Here is a 17,358-nt window from a genome sequence, read left to right on the forward strand (position 1 = left end):
TCAATCCTCCTGCCTCAGTCTCCCAAGTAAGTAGCTAGGACCACAGGCGTGCACCACCATGCCTGGCTAATTTTTGTATTTTTTGTAGAAGACAGCATCTTGTTATGTTACCCAGGCCGTTCTCCAATTTCTGGGGTCAAATGATTCTTTTGCCTTGGCCTCCCAAAGTGCTGGGATTACAGGCATAAGCCACCACTCCCCGCCTCTCTAGAGTTTTTTTTTTTTTTTTTTTTTTGAGACGGAGTCTCGCTCTGTCGCCCAGGCTGGAGTGCTGTGGCCGGATCTCAGCTCACTGCAAGCTCCGCCTCCCGGGTTTAGGCCATTCTCCTGCCTCAGCCTCCCGAGTAGCTGGGACTACAGGCGCCCGCCACCTCACCCGGCTAATTTTTTGTATTTTTAGTAGAGACGGGGTTTCACCGTGTTAGCCAGGATGGTCTCGATCTCCTGACCTCGTGATCCGCCCGTCTCGGCCTCCCAAAGTGCTGGGATTACAGGCTTGAGCCACCGCGCCCGGCCTCTAGAGTTTTATGTAATTGATCTTATCAAAGACCCAGGTCATGGTTTTATTTAGCATTTATTTATATTATTTGTTTCAGTAATGTCTGCTTTTATTATGTTTGATTCTGTCTACTTGCTACTTTGGGTCATTTTGTTCTTTTTCATACTTCTTTTATGTGAAACATTTTATTTTTAAAATTCTTTCTCAATAAAAATACTTGGCCGGGCGCGGTGGCTCAAGCCTGTAATCCCAGCACTTTGGGAGGCCGAGACGGGCAGATCACGAGGTCAGGAGATCGAGACCATCCTGGCTAATACGGTGAAACCCTGTCTCTACTTAAAAATACAAAAAACTAGCCGGGCGACGAGGCGGGCGCCTGTAGTCCCAGCGACTCGGGAGGCTGAGGCAGGAGAATGGCGTAAACCCGGGAGGCGGAGCTTGCAGTGAGCTGAGATCCGGCCACTGCACTCCAGCCTGGGTGGCAGAGCAAGACTCCGTCTCAAAAAAATAAAAAATAAAAAATAAAAATAAAAAAATAAAAAAATAAAAATACTTAAAATAACAATTTTGCCTCTGATTACAGGGTTGTTTACATCTTATCAGTTTTGAAAGACAGAGTTCCTTTGTTATTTTGTACATAAACAGAAACCGCCATTTTAATTTCCTCTTTCCCCCAAAATAATTTCTATAAATGATTTTTAAAAGTTCTAAATATTTTGTTTTTTTGTTAACCTGATGTTATTTATTTATAGTTTGTTTTTATCAGATAATTTGACTTGTACAATTTCTGCCTTTGGAATTTTTTAAAGTTTTTATTTGGCCTGATATATTATCATTTTAAATATATGTTCTATGTATTTTTGAAAAGCATACGTATTTCATTTTCTCTTTTTTTTTTTTTTGAGATGGAGTCTCGCTCTGTTGCCCAGGCTAGAGTGCAGTGGCACAATCTCGGCTCACTGTAACCTCTGCCTCCTGGGTTCAAGCAATTCTCCTGCCTTAGCCTTCTGTGTAGCTGGGATTACAGGCACGCACCACCATGCCCGGCTAATTTTTTGTTTTTTTTTTTGTATTTTCAGTAGAGATGGGGTTTTGCCACGTTGGCCAGGCTGGTTTTGAACTCCTGACCTCAGGTGATCCACCTGCCTTGGCCTCCCAAAGTGCTGGGATTATAGGCCTGAGCCAGTGCACCTGGTCTCATTTTTCTTTTCTTTCCTTTTCTTTTCCTTTCTTTTCTTTTTCTTCCTTTCCTTTCCTTTCCTTCCTTCCTTCCTTCCTTCCTTCCTTCCTTCCTTCCTTCCTTTCTTTTTTTTTTTTTCCAAGTTCTTGTTCTGTCACCCAGGCTAGAGTGCAGTGGTAGTGCATGGCTCACTGCAGCCTCCATTTCCCAGGCTCAAGTGATCCTCCCACCTCAGCCTCCCGAGTAGCTGGGACCACAGGCACTCGCCACCATGCCTGGCTAATTTTTTAAAGTTTTTGTAAAGACAAGGGTCTCCCTGTGCTGCTCAGGTTGGTCTCAAACTCCCGGCCTCAAGTGATCCTCCTGCCTTGGCCTCTCAAAGTGTTGGGATTACAGGCATGAGCCATGGCACCAGGCCTATATTTCTTGCTATGTGTCTATTATCTAACATTTATTAATTCTGTTATTTAAATCCTGTTCTTTTGTATTTTGTTCTGTCAAAATGAGAATAGTTTGTTAATCTTTAGCTCAATTTTAGTTTTGTCAACAACTCTTTTTTTGAGATGGAATTTCACTCTTGTTGCCCAGGCTGTAGTGCAGTGGCACAATCTTGGCTCACTGCAACCTCTGCCTCCCAGGTTCAAGCGATTCTTTTACTCCAGCCTCCCGAGTAACTGGGATTACAGGCATGTGCCACCACGCCTGGCTAACTTTTCTATTTTTAGTAGAGACGGGGTTTCACCATGTTGGCCAGGATGGTCTCGAACTCCTGACCTCAGGTGATCCACCCGCCTTGGCCTCCCAAAGTGCTGGGATTACAGGCATGAGCCACCACGCTTGGCCAGGAATAACTCTTAAAAGACTTTTCTCCTTACTTAAGTCGTATAATAAAAATAAATGGCGATTATAGTGAAAATACTTTAAAACCACAAAGCAGAATTTCATGTTTTTTGACAAAATATTTTTTTCTTTCTATCAGTGTGTTTTTCCCCCCTTTTGTTTTGTTTTGTTTTGTTTTTGTTGTTTTTGAGACAGGATCTTGTTGTGTCACCCAGACTAGAGAGCAGTAGCACGATCACTTCTCACTATAGCCTCTACCTCCTGGGCTCAGGTGTTCCTCCCACCTCAGCCTCCTGAGTAGCTGGGAATACAGGCATCTGCCACCGTGCCTGGCTAAATTTTTATATTTTTTGTAGCGATGGGGTTTTGTCATGTTGTCCAGGCTAGTCTTGAACTCCTGGGCTCAAGTGATCCACTCGCCTTGGGTTCCCAAAGTGCTGGGATTACAAGTATGAGACACTGTGCCCAGCCTTTTCTTTACCTCATAGATGTTCATAAATGTTTTTATCTTTGGGGGAGATTATACCATTTACCGTGAAATTATATTCTGTCCAAAACATTTTTGGTTATGTGTCTGATTTTGTCCAAAATTGATGAGTTTTAGGTTAAAATTAGTAATTTAGTAAAATTACTGAAATTTACTTTAAATTACAGATGATTCTTTTTTGTTGTTATGTGTTTTTTTATTTTTTATTTTTTATTAATTTTTTTTTTTTGAGAAGTCTCACTCTGTCGCCCAGGCTGGAGTGCAGTGGCTCGATCTCATCTCATTGCAACCTCCGCCTCCTGGGTTTAAGTGATTCTCCTGCCTCAGCCTCCGGAGTAGCTGGGACTAAAGGTACATGCCACAGAATGTACCTTTAGTGCCACGCTTGGCTAATTTTTGTATTTTTTAAGTATAGACGGGGTTTCACCATGTTGGTCAGACTGGTCTCAAACTCCTGATGTCAAGTGATCTGCCCTTCTTGGCCTCCCAAAGTGCTGGGATTACAGGCATGAGCCACCGTGCCTGGCCTACAGGTGATTCTTGTAGGGACCATTATTAAAAATTTTCTGCAAATCATAAAGCTATATCAAGGTGTTGAGCTTAACCATTAAGCACAGTGTAATCATTCACTGAGCCTGTCCAGTTTGATTATGCATTCTGGCATTTTGTAAGCTGCTCTGCCTAGCAATATATAGATTTATTTAATATGTTAACGTTGGCTAATAAGCCAAATGCAGTGGCTCACATCTGTAATCCCAGCATTTTGGGAGTTCAAGGCAGGAGGATTGCTTGAGGCTAGGAATTTGAGACCAGCCTGGGTAGCATATTGAGACCCCATCTCTGCAAAACATTAAAAAATTAGCTGGGTGTGGTGGCTATGCCTGTTGTCCCATCTACTTGGGAGGCTGAGATGAAAGGATCACTTGAGCCTGGGAGGTGGACGCTGCAGTGGGCCATGATTGAGCCACTGCACTCTAGCCACAGAGAAAGTCTCTGTCTGCCCCTGCCAAAAAAAAAGGTAATAATTTTTTTCCCTAAAATCTCAGCTCAAAGTATTATCTCTTCAGAGAGGTCTTCAGTCTAAAGTACAGTCCTTTAGTCTAAAGTATCACCTTAACTAGGCTTTTCTTTCTTTCTTTTTTTTTTGCGATAGAGTCTCGCTCTGGCACTCCAGGTTGGAATGCAGTGGTGCCATCTCGGCTCACTGCAACCCTCACATCCTGGGATCAAGTGATTCTCGTGCCTCAGCTTCCCAAGTAGCTGGGATTACAGGTGTGCACCACCACACCTGCCTAATTTTTGTATTTTTAGTAGAGACGAGGTTTCACCATGTTGGCCAGGCTGGTCTTGAACTCCTGACATCAGGTGATCTGCCCCCCCTCAGCCTCCCAAAGTGCTGGGATTACAGGCATAAGCCACCGCACCTGGCCGTTAATAGAAGTATTTTTTAAAATTAGTATTACTGTTCTATTTCCTTTGTATTTCTGATGTATTTTGGATCACCCCCACTTTTTTGCCCTTAATGCTTTTGATTCACTTTGCATTAGGCTTGTCTCTTGGAAACAGGACGTAGCTAAATTTTAAAAATCTATTCCGAAGGGCTTTGTTTTCCACAGGGCTTGCTGTCCTTTTATTTTTGTCATCTCAGGTCTCATCATTGTCATCGTGGTTGTCTTTTCTGAGGTGAATGCTCCCTTGTTTATTTTTTCTTCCTGTCATTTGCAATGTGAATCATGCTGTCTTTGTTGGGGTTATTGTTCTACTGCTTTATAGATTTGTTCATTCCAGTTTTATTCTCAGACACACGGCTTCTGCTTAGATAGTTCAGAGTTCCCATAAGCCTGTCTTAGAGAAAGGCTGTGGTCTTAGGGAAGTGGAATGCAATTTCAATTTAGAAAATGGTTGGAAGCGAATGCTCCCAAGAAGCTCCAATTTCAGGGTGCTTTTAAACAAAGTTCAAGAGAATTCTCAGGCCTCTCTGCTGATTGAATTGTCTTCCTTGGCTAATCTGTTTACTCAGTCAATGTCAGATAGTGCAAGGGTAATTTTGAGTTTGGGATAAGGATTAAATGTTCAATCCACGTCCCCTTGTCCCTGAGGTAAACTTGCTCTACACGGAGGTAGAGAACTAGCACTATTCATTTAAAACTGGGTTTCTGTAATGTAAAGAAGGGCACGTTGAGGATCCCAAAACACTCCTGGATCTTTCCCCCTCTTATTCCGTCTTTCATATGTTGTTTGGGTCCAGTTGCCTAATAATTACCACTTAATCAGCATATGTATTTATGGGATAAAGGAAGAACACCAAAGAAAAGAACAGTGATTATGAAAACAAGTGCTGTAAGAACAACTGGTGTGCTGGAAAATGTTGCGGTCAGTGGGTTGGATGCCAATCGGTGCTGAGGTCTGGAGATTTTAATGTAATAGCAGCTTGGGATGGGTAACCTGGATATTAGCCAAAACACTGGTGGAGAAAAGCCTCATAAATTAGTTTTGATTACTAGCATTTCCCAGTTTCAGTTTACGGAAAGGCCACCATATAATTTCTGTATCTTCTTTTTGGAGAATTAATTTTGACATTTGTATTAAATATTACGCCATGGGATAACACCTATCTAGCCACCATATAATCTGGATTGCAGTGAATTCTACTTAATTGGCTTTTTGCTCATCTTTTCATTTTGATTAAGAGTTTCCTTTCTTAAGTTCTTTTATCCTAAATTAATTTTAATTATATGAGTAATACATACATGCATGCTTCTTATTAAATCCAAGTTCATCTAAGTTCCCTCTCTCCAAGTTATTTTATTCTAAATTAACTTTAATTATATGAGTAATACATATATGCATTCTTCTTATTAAATCCAAGTTCATCTAAGTTCCCTCTCTCCTTTCATAGAGGCACAGAGAGAACCACTCTCTGGTATCTTTCTGTGTCTCTATCTATCTATAATCAAAAAGTTTAAAATATATATATATATATATATATTTTAGGGAGGGGATCTTTCTATGTTGCCCAGACTGGTCTCAAACTCCTGACCTCAAGCGATCCTCCCTTGGGAGCCATCACACCTGGCATCTATCATCAATTTTTAAAATGACATCACATTGTACAACTTTCTCTTTTCCTCCCCACCTAGTAATATGACTTAGCAATCTAACCATGTGCCTATTTTAATTTTATTTTATTTTATTTTTAAATTTCTTTTTCTTTTATTAAGATGGGGGGGGGGTCTCACTATGTTGCCCAGGATGGTCTCGAACTCCTGGGCTCAAATGATCTTCCCACTGCGGCCTCCCAAAATGCTGGGATTACAGGAGGGAGTCACTGCACCAATGTGTCTATTTTACGTTTTTATTTTTTTTTTTTTGAGATGGAGTTTTCCTCTTGTTGCCCAGGCTGGAGTGAAATGGCATGATCTCAGCTCACGGCAACCTCCGCCTCCTGGGTTCAGGTGATTCTCCTGCCTTAGCCTCCTGAATAGCTGGGATTACAGGCACGTGCCGCCATGTGTGGCTAATTTGGTACTTTTAGTAGAGACAGGTTTTCTCCATGTTGGTCAGGCTGGTCTCGAACTCCTGACCTCAGGTGATCTGCCCGACTCAGCCTCCCAAATCTGTGGCTCACACTGGGATTACAGGCGTGAGCCACGGCACCCAGCGAATGTGTCTATTTTGAACTGTGGCATACAATTCCTTAGAATAGATACGCCACAATTTTTTTTTTTTTTTTTTTTTTTGCTATACCCAGTTGGTGGATATGTGGGTTGTTCTCCTTAGTGACTGTTATAAACAATGTTGCGGGAAACATCTTCCTACATACCTTCTGTGCACCCGGGCAGAGTTTCTTTAGAGAAGAAACTGAACAGTGGAATTGCGTAGACAACTTGTTGTTGTTTGATAGATCTGCACTGAGCTACACTGTTCAATCCAGTAGCCACTGGCCACGTGTGGCGAATGATCACTGGCAATGTAGCTAATGTGAACGGGGAGCTCAACTTTTTACGTTTCCTTAATTTTTAAAATTTTAAAACCAAACCAGTATAAAATATTTTTCTATTAAGTTCAATTTTGCTTTGGTAGGCTTACATTTCTCTCTCCTAAGTGCATCACATAAAATATTCTTATATTGCCAGTGCACATGGCAGGCGTGTGTGTGTTTTCTCAGATCGTATGTGAACCTATCACTCATCTAATAGGTGTCAATTCATTGGTTTGAATCCTTTTTTCTTTCTTTCTTTCTTCTTCTTTCTTTCTCTTCTTTCTTTCTTCCTTCCTTCCTTCCTCTTTCTTTCTCTCTCTTTCTTTCTTTCTTTCTTTCTTCTGTCTCTTTCTTCTTCCTTCCTTCCTCTTCTTTCTTTCTTTCTTCTTTCTTTCTTTCTTTCTTTCTTTCTTCTTTCTTTCTCTTTCTTTCTTTCTTTTTCTTTCTTTCTCCTTCCTTCCTTCCTTCTTCCTTCCTTCCTTCCTTCCTTCCTTCCTTCCTTCCTTCCTTCTCTCTCTCTTTCTTTCTGTCTCTCTCTTTCTTTCTTTTTCTTTCTTTCTTCTTTTCTTTTCTTTCTTTTTGATAGAGTCTCGCTCTGTCACCCAGGCTTGAGTGCAGTGGCATAATCTCGGCTCACTGCAACCTCCGCCTCCCAGGTTCAAGCGATTCTCCTGCCTCAGTCACCCAAGTAGCTGGGCTTACATGGGCCCACCACCGTGCCAGGCTAATTTTTGTATTTTTAGTAGAGACGAGGTTTTGCCATGCTGGCCAGGCTGGTCTCAAACTCTTGGCCTCAAGTGATTCACCTGCCTCAGCCTCTCAAAGTGCTGGGATTACAGGCGTGAGCCACTGCACCTGGCCAAATCCTTTTTTTCTGTGCATTGACACGACATTGTAATGTGTTTACCTGAATATTTTATCTAGACAGTATGAATTGCATGGTACCTTTGCATCACATTGTTCATTAAAGAAAAATACATACAATTTTAATTAAAATTGAATTATTTTTCTATACATGAACAAAATTTCCAATTTAAAATAAAGGCAGGCGACTTATGTAGAATGAAATGGAGATGCAAATGGTAGTGCTATGACAAGAATAGTAAATTAAGAGACTGGAGACTGGGCGCAGTGGCTCACACCTGTAATCCCAGCACTTTGGGAGCCCAAGGCAGGCAGATTGTCTGAGGTCAGGAGTTCAAGACCAGCCTGGACAACATGGTGAAATGCCATCTCTACTAAAATTATAAAAATTAGCTGGGCTTGGTAGTGCATGCCTGTAATCCCAGCTACTTGGGAGACTGAGGTGGGAGAGTCACTTGAACCCAGGAGGTGAAGTTTTCAGTGAGCCGAAATTGTGCCACTGTTATGCCTGGGCAACAGAACGAGGCTCCATCTAAAAAAACAAAAGAGAGAGAGAGAGAGACTGGAGGCTGGGGGATGGGGAAATTAGGGAGATGCTGGTCAAAGGATACAAAAATTCAGTTAGACTGGAGGAATAAGTTCAAGAGATGTATTGTACAACATGGTGAGTATGGTTGGTAACATATTGTAGATCTGAAAATTGCTAAGAGAGTAGATATTACGTGTTCTTACCACACACACACAAAGAAGTATGTGAGAGCTGGATGAAGTGGCTCATGCCTGTAATCCCAGCACTTTGAGAGGCAGAGGTGGGAGGATCTCTTGAGCCCAGGAGTTTGAAACCAACCTGGGCAACATAAGGAGACCCGTCTCTACAAAAAATAATAAAATCAGCTGGGTGTGGTGGTGCACATCTGTGGTCCCAGACACTCAGAAGGCTGGGGTGGGAAGATGGCTTGAGCCCAGAAGTTCGAGGTTTCAGTGAGCCATGATTGTGCCACTGCACTCCAGCCTGGGCCACAGAGTGAGACCCTGTCTCAAAAAACAAAAAACAAAAAAACAAAAAAACCCCAAAGAAAACAAAAAGAGGTATGTGAGGTAACAGGCATATGTTAAATAGTTTGATTTTGCCATTCTGCAATTTATACATATATAAAAACATCAATTGTGCACCATAAATGTATACAATTTTTGTTTGTCAATTATTTACCTATTTTGAGGCAGAGTAGGCTAATTTTTTTTTTTTTAAGTAGAGATGGGGTCTCACTATGTTGCCCAGGCTGGTTCCAAACTCCTGGGCTCAAATGATCCTCCTGCCTCAGCCCCCCAAAGTGCTGAGATTACAGCCATGAGCCACTGTGCCCGGCCTGCTTGTCTATTTTAAAAAGGGAAAAGCTCAAGAGACTGTAGGAAGATGCACCACCGATTTCACGATGGATGTCAGTTGCAATTTGCTGTGGTAGAGCAAAACAAAAAAGCCACATGTTGGTTGTGAAAAAAATTTTTAAGATAATAAGATGGAAACTATCGAGACATTTTCAGCAAATACATAGTGAGTTTGATAAGTTTTCTCTCCATATTTAAGAAAGAACTAACAAAGCACGTGAAAAGATGCTCAACATCCCTTGATGCTAGGAGAATGCAAATCCAAACCTCAGAATACCACTTCATACCCATTAGGATGGCAATTACCAACAAAACAAAACAGCATGGGAAACAAGTGTTGGTGAGGATGTAGACAAACTAGAACCTTTCCACCCTTGTGCCTTGCTGGTGGGACTGTAAAATGGTTGCTGTGGGCCAGGTACAGTGTCTCACGCCTGTAATCCCAGCACTTTGGGAGGCCGAGGCGGGTGAATCATGAGGTCAGGAGATTGAGACCATCCTGGCTGACACGGTGAAACCCCGTCTCTACTAAAAATACAAAAAATTAGCCAGGCGTGGTGGTGGGCGCCTGTAGTCCCAGCTACTCAGGAGGCTGAGGCAGGAGAATCTCTTGAACCTGGGAGGTAGAGCTTGCAGTGAGCCAAGATTGTGCCACTGCACTCCAGCCTGGGCGACAGGGTGAGATTCCATTAAAAAAAAAACAAAAAGTTGCTGTGGAAAGTGGTACAGTTCCTCAAAAATTAAAGAAATACCACGGATTTAGCAATTTCACTTCTCAGTATATACCGAGAAGAAGTGAAAGCAGAGACTCGAATAGATACTTGTACACTCAAGTTCATGGCAGCATTCTTCTCAATAGCCAAAAGGTGAAAATTACTCCAATGGTCATCAACAGATGAATGGATATTATATGGTCTTAAGAAAGAAGGAAATTCTGACACTTGCTACAATATGGACGAAACTTGAAGACATTATGCTAAATGAAATAAGCGCAACACGAGAGGATAAATATTGTATGATTCCACACACATGAATTTCCTAGAGCAGTCAAATTCATAGATATAGAAAATAGGCCGGGTGCAGAGGCTCACGTCTGCAATCCCAGCACTTTGGGAGGCTGAGACAGGTGATCACTTGATATCAGGAGTTGGAGACAAGCCTGGCCAACATGGTGAAAACCCATCTCTACCAAAAAAATCAGCTGGGCGTGGTGATGCGTGCCTGTAATCTCAGCTACTCGGGAGGCTGAGGCAGGAGAATCCCTTGAACCCGGGAGGAAGAGGTTGCAGTGAGCCGAGATCATACCACTGCACTCTAGCCTGGGTGAAAGGGGGAGTTAGTGTTTAATGGGGTCACAGTTTCAGTGTGAGAAGATAAAGTTGTACAGATGGATGGTGGTGATGGTTCACAGCAGTGTGAATGTACTTAATGCCACAGAGATGTATACTTAACATATGATTAAAATAGTAAATTTTATGTTGTATATATTTTACCACAATAAGAAAATCTGATGAAATTAGTTGAAATCAGAATAAAATGTAGAGTAAAAACCTTTTAAATAGATTTTAGTTTATCAGGATTAGCGATTATATCTTTGGCTGGCTATAAAAATGACTCGGATTCTTGCATGCATGTGCGTATACACACGTACACAATTTTTAATGGAAATATGGTAAAAAAAATTTAAATTGTAAAAATTTTGTTAGAAAATTATGAGGAAAAGACTAAAAAGATATTTTAGGCTGGTGTGGTGGCTCACACTTGTAATCTCAGCACTTTGGGAGGCCAAGGTGGGCAGATCACTTGAGCGCAGGAGTGTGAGACTATCCTGGGCAACATGGTGAAACTCTGTCTCTATGAAAAATAGAAAAAAATGGCTGGGTGTGGTGATGCACCCCTGTAGTCCCAGCTACTCAGGAGGAGGCTGAGGTGGGAGGATCACTGAGCCTGGGGAGGTCAAAACTGGAGTGGGGTCAATCCACACCACCACACTCCAGCCTGGGAAATAGAGGGTAACTCTCAAAACTAAATAAATAAATAAATAAATAAAAATAAAGATTTTACAGAAAGTGAATAATCTGCAATTAAGCCACCAAACAATTGCCCATAGAATGAAAGAACGTATTAAAGCTAAATGGATTCAAATTTTGAAAAATTGCACAATTTAGCTGAGTCATGCCATGAGACACCATCCAACTAATAGCCTGGGTATATTTATTCAGAAAAGACTTCTAAATTCATGAAAAAATATTGTCAATTCATGGCTTACAAAAGTGTAGCACAGATTTTAAAAAATCTTTTACATCTGACCAAAAAAATTTCACTTAGACATGAAAAAATTAGTTTCTATCCTGCCAGATGGTCCTCCAGCTATGTTTGGTCAAAAATCTGGTTTTATCGGCGTTTCAAAACAAGAGACTGATGTTTCCTTTATTGCTTCACCCCACTGTATGATAAATACTGAAAATATTTGTGCTGCTTTTGGAAGCAGGCCCATGGAAAGTGTCATGGGCACAGTTGTTAAAACTGTTCAGTGTATATGTACAAATGCTGTGAATCACCACCAGTGCATGGGACTTTTGAAAGAAATAGAAGGCAATGAATGGGGTGGTCTTGGGTCTTTGCCAATGTCCATTGGTTGAGTCATGGAAGACTTTTACAAAGATTTACTGTACTGTCAATTCCAATTCAAGATTTTCTTGAAACAAAGGGAATGCTTGCCAAATATTTAATAATCAAAAATAAACATGGCAGTATGATTTATGTTTTCTCAGCAATATCACAGTGTATATAAAATGAGATAAATTCCAAGCTCTAAAAAAAGAAAAACCTGTGATCTAGCTAGAAAAGTATAAGAATTTACATTGAAATGAAAACATTTCATAATACAAATCAATAATAATGATTTTGCATACTTTTTAACATGAATCAATATGCAAAATATATATTTTTAAAGACAGGGTTTTGCTCTGTTGCCCAGGCTGAAGTGCGGTGGCATTGTCTTGGCTCACTGCAACCTCTGCCTCCCAGGCTCAAGTGATCCTCCCACCTTAGCCTCTCAAGTAGCTGGGACTACAGATGCACGCACCACCATCGCCTGCTAATTTTTTTTTGTAGATACAGGGTCCTGTCATGTTTCCCAGGTTGGTCTCGAACTCCTGAGCTCAAGTGATCTTCTCCACCTCAGCCTCCCAAAGTGCTGGGATTACAGGTATGAGCCACTGCAGCTGGCCGCAAAATATTTTTAATAGTAACCACCAGCATTATGTAAATTATCTGCAAAATTTACAAGAAAAATTTGAAGAATGTTGTTGATATTGATAAACTTTAGAATTACTTTTCAATTTATACTGCATCCCTTTACATTCCACGTTAATACTGAATTGACATGAGGAGTGGTGAATTGCTGTAAGTTGGACAGAAGTAGGTTTTTTTGTTTGTTTGTTTTTTTGAAACAGGGTCTCACTCTGTTGCCCAGGCTGGAGTGCAGTGGTGCAATCTTGGCTCATCACAACCTCTGCCTCCCAGGCTCAAGCAATTCCCTGCCTCAGCTTCCTGAGTAGCTGGGATTACAGCCATGCACCACTACCACCCGACTAATTTTTGTATTTTTACTAGAGATGGGGTTTCACCATGTTAGCCAGGCTGGTCTTGAACTCCTGACCTCAAATGATCCACCCACCTCAGCCTCCAAAGTACTGAGATTATAGGTGTGAGCCACTGCGCCTAGCCTGGACAGAAGTAGTTTTAAAACTGATTGGCTTTGCTTCAAAGTCAAACCCTTATTCCAATGAAGATGAGCTAGCTTCGTCAATGTGGAAGCGAATAATACAGGAAAGTGATTTTTTGGTACTTGGAAAATATTTAAGTATCTTTGGAACAACCTGTGTATGCTGTTCTACTTTTTCAATTGTAACTATAAATACAGATCAAATGTTTTCAGTGACAGCTGTACCGTCATGTGTAAAACACACCTTGGATGTCAAAGATTTAGAGTAACAACAGGAAGTAAGGAACATACCTCATTACAAATTTTTATATTGATTTCAGGTTGACATGATGATATTTTAGAAATGTTAGGTTCAATAATTATAATGTTAAAATTAATTTCATCTGTTTCTTCTTACCTTTTAAAAATGCGACAACTAGAATATTTACAGTTACATATGTGGTTTGTGTTATTATTCTATTCAATAGCGATGGGCCGGGTGTGGTGGCTCATGCCTGTAATCCCAGCACTTTGGGAGGCCGAGGCAGGCAGATTGCTTGAGACTAGGAGTTTGAGACCAGCCTGGGCAACATAGTGAGACTTTGACACTACAAAAAACAAACAAACAAACAAACAAAAAACTACAAAAAAACCCAAATTAGCCTGGTGTAGTGTCATGAACCGTAGTCCTAGCTACTCTGGAGGTTGATGCGGGAGGATCGCTTGAGCCTAGGAGTTTGAGACCAGCCTGGGTAACGTAGTGAAACCCTATCTCTACAAAATAATTAAAAATTAGCTGGGTGTGGCGGTATGTGCCTGTAGTCCCAGCTTCTTGGCTGGGGCGGGAGGATTACTTGAGCCCAGGAGGTTGAGGATGCAGTGAGCTGTGATTGCACAACTGCACTCCAGCCTGGTGGACAGAGTGAGACCCTGTCTCAAAAAACGAAACAAGTTAACACAGTGAAACCCCGTCTCTACTAAAAAAAAAAAAAAAAAAAAAAAATTAGCCGGGCGTGGTGGCGGACGCCTGTAGTCCCAGCTACTCGGGAGGCTGAGGCAGGAGAATGGTGTGAACCCGGGAGGCAGAGCTTGCAGTAAGCTGAGATCGCGCCACTGCACTCCAGCCTGGGTGACAAAGTGAGACTCTGTCTCAAAAAAACAAAACAAAATAAAATAAAATAAAATAATTAAAAAGAAACAAAACAAAACCCAGTGATGATCTAGAATTGCCTGCCCTCTTATTGCACCAGTATTCCCGCTGGGAGAATTATGCACTGTGATTAGGTCCGACAAGAGGACCATCTAAGTAAGTCACTTGCCTCCCCTCTCATCATCCACTGTAGAAGCTGAAGGAGCCAGGTTCAAGAAGTTAGCTGTGAAGCTGAGCAATTAGATCCTTCCTCCCGGGACTTAGATTCTGGAGTAAGTGGTGCAGAGACAGAAACATTATTTGGAAGTCAAATTCAGTATAGGATCAGTGTCAGTGTGTGGCCTAGACTTGTAAATTCTCCCCTACTGTATTGCTGCTACTAAAGGGGCAGGGGGGTGGAAGGGACAGTGGAGAAGGGACAGATAGAATGTCCACTACAGAAGTATTATTAGAGGAAGATGTTGACTCAGGGGAAGACAGGGCCAAGCTTCAGGTCTGATGGGCTAGGTTAGCCTCCAAACAGAAGAATAAGCAGTAAGGCTGGAAGCCAGGAAGATGGAAGAAAACAGAGCGTGCAGTAGAGAGTGAGCTGTGCAAAGAGATGTCTGGACTAAGAATGAATGGTGGATAGGAGTGGTCACAGCTGAAAGAAACCACATAAAGCAAAACATTAAGACATAGGTTAGAACCCTATGCCTGCCCTAATCCTCAGCCCTAAGAAAACCATTCTCTGAGTTTTGGAATGAATACCTGGGTTAATTAAAGAAAAAGCACTCTCTGGAAACCTCAGGGTCATGGCACTCATGGAGATTCCTGCTGACAAAAGGAAAGAAGCAATAGGCATGATTTCTTCCCTCCTTCCTTCTGCGTGGGGCAGGAATGATGGGCCCTACCTGTTTCCTGTCTCCACATCCTACTTCCTCTATAGTGCAGGCCATGGGGTTCCATGAATGGGATGGATGCTTTTTTTTTTTTTTTTTTTTTTTTTTTTAAAGAAACAAGGTCTCACTCTGTTACCTAGGCTGGAGTGCAGTGGAGCAAACATAGCTCACTGCAGCCTTGAACTCCTGGGCTCCAGCCATCATTCCACCTCAATCTCCCAAGTAGCTGGGATTATGACACACACCACCACGCCCAGCTAAGTTTAAAAAATTTTTTGTAGAGACAAGGTCTCACTACATCGCCTAGACTGGTCTTGAACTCCTGGCCTCAAGCAATCCTCCCCCACAGCCTCTCAAAGTGTTGGCATTACAGGCGTAAGCCACTGTGCCTGGCCTGATTCTGTTCTTTTTTTTTTTTTTTTTTGAGATGGAGTCTCACTCTGTCACCCAGGCTGGAGTGCAGTGGCACTATCTCAGCTCACCGCAACCTCCGCCTTCCGGGTTCAAGAGATTCTCCTGCCTCAGCCTCCCAAGTAGCTGGAATTACAGGCACGTGCCACCATGCCTGGCTAATTTTTTTGTATTTTTAGTAGAGACTGGGTTTGCCATGTTGACCAGGCTGGTCTGGAACTCCTGGGCTCAAGTGATCCCCCCACCTCGGCCTCCCAAAGTGCTGGGATTACGTGTGAGCCACCGCGCTCAGCCTGATTCTGTTCTTAACCTATTCCTTATCCTCTACTTCTGAGGTCATTTTTCTTTCTTCCCTCCTGTGCCTTTGTCCCTATTTAATGCCTTGCATGAGATATAACCTACTCCTCCCAGAGGCTGGAAATGTTCCTTGAACCTCAGCTCAGTGACCACAGCCCTGCTTTCTGCCTACTGACCACTGCTCAGTCCCTGCCTGACAACTTGACAGGCATCAGATGCTCTTAGATTTTCCATGGCTTTCTCCCCACACCACTGCGTTGGATAACCTTCGGCCAACATTGCTTGGTTTCTTGGAGTCTGATGACCTGCTTAACTGTTCCATTGTGCATTCTGTTCTGTCTAGGGATCTGAGCCTCCTCACACTGCCTTTGCTGAGAGCCCCTCCCTGTGGTGCCTCTTTTGTCGCTGTTTACCCCCAGGAATCTGGTCCTGTCAGGAGACATGCTATCGTAGCCACTGATTCAGGTAGATTCTCTGAAATAATCAGTCTGCTATCTCAGCTCTCCCTGCCTGGTAAAATCCTTCCCCATGGGATCCAGTCAAACCCAGCCTATCAATATACATCTTTCCAGCTTTTACTTTGATTAATACCATGTCAATTGAGCAATTTTCTCCTTAGCTTTTTCTCCCATTGTTTTTCCCAAAGACTAGCTTCTCTGGCCACCTGCCGCTGATTGAGTTTTAGGAGTTCAATGGTATTTGTTTGTTTAATTCACCTGATGTATTCCAAATGCCCAGATCAATGCATGGCACATTGTAGACGCTCAATAAAGAATCATCAAATGAATAAAAAAAGAAGCCATAACCCAGAATATTCAGAGGGGTTAATACACATTACCAATGACTTGGTATGAATTTGTATGAATTACAAATAATTCATAGGGTATATCTTACTTAGAGTACCAAAGGTAGATTTTGTTTGATCAATACTGGGCTTAAGAACATCCTTTGGTATAAACAGCAAGTATGGACATATATAAAAACAGAAACTCTTTTCCTTCCCACTTTGATGTGGATTTCATTTCTCTCTAGCTTTTCCACCATCACGCTGATCAACTTCACAAACCATTAACCCAGGTGATGCCATACGGATCCAGCAGACCCCTCCTACCAGCCCTTCCTCTTCACTTTCCTCCTGGATCTCTCCAAAGGCCTCCCAACTGGTCTCCCCATGTCCCTTCTTCTCCATCCTCCCACACATCCTCTGCAAGTGGCCATTGATTTTCCTAACAGTGTGAATTATATCAGACAGAGTATGGGTCGCAGAATGGCTGGAAGAGGACTCACCACCAAGCTGTTTAGAGACGGACATGATAGGGCCAGAGCTCAATCCACCTTCAGAAGGTGACATGGGGTGATGGTACATTGGCCTCTGTCTCAGGATCGTGAGGTCTGAGTTTCAAACCTTGCCCCCTTTCTCTTGCCCAGTTCTGATTTCAACCCCATTCAACTTGTCAGAATTTTGAGTGGATGTTTCCTCTGGTTTCCTTAGTTGGAACCTCAGGCAGCTCTGGGCTGAGTGGACTGACCCCTGGCCCCCAGTGTGAGTGATACTACCTGTTCCATTCCTCGGGCAGCGGAATGTCTTGAGAGCCAGGACACCTGGCGTCTAGGCCTGGCTCTGCCACTAGTTGCATGACTTTAGGCAAATCACATCACCTCTCCGGGCCTC

The sequence above is a fragment of the Trachypithecus francoisi genome, unplaced genomic scaffold, assembly GCF_009764315.1.
Source record: "Trachypithecus francoisi isolate TF-2019V2 unplaced genomic scaffold, Tfra_2.0 Lachesis_group10, whole genome shotgun sequence".
NCBI classification, from domain to species: domain Eukaryota; kingdom Metazoa; phylum Chordata; class Mammalia; order Primates; family Cercopithecidae; genus Trachypithecus; species Trachypithecus francoisi.